Source organism: Hylobates moloch, unplaced genomic scaffold (assembly GCF_009828535.3).
Source record: "Hylobates moloch isolate HMO894 unplaced genomic scaffold, HMol_V3 SCAFFOLD_6, whole genome shotgun sequence".
NCBI classification, from domain to species: Eukaryota; Metazoa; Chordata; class Mammalia; order Primates; family Hylobatidae; genus Hylobates; species Hylobates moloch.
The window spans coordinates 17,479,307-17,482,246 of record NW_026652281.1 but is presented as its reverse complement, the minus strand read 5'-3'; positions in this window follow the sequence as shown (position 1 = coordinate 17,482,246).

Genomic DNA, 2,940 nt, shown 5'->3' with positions numbered 1-2,940 from the left:
GCAATAAACATACGTGTGCATGTGTCTTTATAGCAGCATGATTTATACTCCTTTGGGTATATACCCAGTAATGGGATGGCTGGGTCAAATGGTATTTCTAGTTCTAGATCCCTGAGGAATCGCCACACTGACTTCCACAATGGTTGAACTAGTTTACAGTCCCACCAACAGTGTAAAAGTGTTCCTATTTCTCCACATCCTCTCCAGCACCTGTTGTTTCCTGATTTTTTAATGATGGCCATTCTAACTGGTGTGAGATGGTATCTCACTGTGGTTTTCATTTGCATTTCTCTGATGGCCAGTGATGATGAGCATTTCTTCATGTGTTTTCTGGCTGCATAAATGTCTTCTTTTGAGAAGTGTCTGTTCATGTCCTTTGCCCACTTTTTGATGGGGTTGTTTGTTTTTTTCTTGTAAATTTGTTTGAGTTCATTGTAGATTCTGGATATTAGCCCTTTGTCAGATGAGTAGGTTGCCAAAATTTTCTCCCATTCTGTAGGTTGCCTGTTCACTCTGATGGTAGTTTCTTTTGCTGTGCAGAAGCTCTTTAGTTTAATGAGATCCCATTTGTCAATTTTGGCTTTTGTTGCCATTGCTTTTGGTGTTTTAGACATGAAGTCCTTGCCCACGCCTATGGCCTGAATGGTATTGCCTAGGTTTTCTTGTAGGATTTTAATGGTTTTAGGTCTAACATGTAAGTCTTTAATCCATCTTGAATTAATTTTTGTATAAGGTGTAAGGAAGGGATCCAGTTTCAGCTTTCTACATATGGCTAGCCAGTTTTCCCAGCACCATTTATTAAATAGGGAATCCTTTCCCCATTTCTTGTTTTTGTCAGGTTTGTCAAAGATCAAATAGTTGTAGATATGCAGCATCATTTCTGAGGGCTCTGTTCTGTTCCATTGATCTATATCTCTGTTGTGGTACCAGTACCATGCTGTTTTGGTTACTATAGCCTTGTAGTATAGTTTGAAGTCAGGTAGCGTGATGCCTCCAGCTTTGTTCTTTTGGCTTAGGATTGACTTGGCAATGCGGGCTCTTTTTTGGTTCCATATGAACTTTAAAGTAGTTTTTTCCAATTCTGTGAAGAAAGTCATTGGTAGCTTGATGGGGATGGCATTGAATCTATAAATTACTTTGGGCAGTATGGCCATTTTCACGATATTGATTCTTCCAACCCATGAGCATGGAATGTTCTTCCATTTATTTGTATCCTCTTTGATTTCATTGAGCAGTGGTTTGTAGTTCTCCTTGAAGAGGTCCTTCACATCCCTTGTAAGTTGGATTCCTAGGTATTTTATTCTCTTTGAAGCAATTGTGAATGGGAGTTCACTTATGATTTGGCTCTCTGTTTGTCTGTGATTGGTGTACAAGAATGCTTGTGATTTTTGTACATTGATTTTGTATCCTGAGACTTTGCTGAAGTTGCTAATCAGCTTAAGGAGATTTTGGGCTGAGACAATGGGATTTTCTAGATATACAATCATGTCATCTGCAAACAGGGACAGTTTGACTTCCTCTTTTCCTAATTGAATACCCTTTATTTCCTTCTCCTGCCTGATTGCTCTGGCCAGAACTTCCAGCACTATGTTGAATAGGAGCGGTGAGAGAGGGCATCCCTGTCTTGTGCCAGTTTTCAGAGGGAATGCTTCCAGTTTTTGCCCATTCAGTATGATATTGGCTGTGGGTTTGTCGTATATAGCTCTTATTATTTTGAGATACGTCCCATCAATACCTAATTTATTGAGAGTTTTTAGCATGAAGGGTTGTTGAATTTTGTCAAAAGCCTTTTCTGCATCTATTGAGATAATCATGTGGTTTTTGTCTTTGGTTCTGTTTATATGCTGGATTACATTTATTGATTTGCGTATGTTGAACCAGCCTTGCATCCCAGGGATGAAGCCCACTTGATCATGGTGTATAAGCTTTTTGATGTGCTGCTGGATTCGGTTTGCCAGTATTTTATTGAGGATTTTTGCATCAATGTTCATCAAGGATATTGGTCTAAAATTCTCTTTTTTGGTTGTGTCTCTGCCTGGCTTTGGTATCAGGATGATGCTGGCTTCATAAAATGTGTTAGGGAGGATTCCCTCTTTTTCTATCGATTGGAATAGTTTCAGAAGGAATGGTACCAGTTCCTCTTTGTACCTCTGGTAGAATTCAGCTGTGAATCCATCCGGTCCTGGACTCTTTTTGGTTGGTAAGCTATTGATTATTGCCACAATTTCAGAACCTGTTATTGGTCTATTCAGAGATTCGACTTCTTCCTGATTTAGTCTTGGGAGGGTGTATTTGTCGAGGAATTTATCCATTTCTTCTAGATTTTCTAGTTTATTTGCATAGAGGTGTTTGTAGTATTCTCTGATGGTAGATTGTATTTCTGTGGGATCGGTGGTGATATCCCCTTTTTCATTTTTTATTGCATCTATTTGATTCTTCTCTCTTTTCTTCTTTATTAGTCTTGCTAGCGGTCTATCAATTTTGTTGATCTTCTCAAAAAACCAGCTCCTGGATTCATTAATTTTTTGAAGGTTTTTTTGTGTCTGTATTTCCTTCAGTTCTGCTCTGATTTTAGTTATTTCTAGCCTTCTGCTAGCTTTTGAATGCATTTGCTCTTGCTTTTCTAGTTCTTTTAATTGTGATGTTAGGGTGTCAATTTTGGATCTTTCCTGTTTTCTCTTGTGGGCATTTAGTGCTATAAATTTCCCTCTACACACTGCTTTGAATGTGTCCCAGAGATTCTGGTAGGTTGTGTCTTTGTTCTCGTTGGTTTCAAAGAACATCTTTATTTCTGCCTTCATTTCATTATGTACCCAATAGTCATTCAGGAGCAGGTTGTTCAGTTTCCATGTAGTTGAGCGGTTTTGAGTGAGTTTCTTAATCCTGAGTTCTAGTTTGATTGCACTGTGGTCTGAGAGACAGTTTGTTATAATTTCTGTT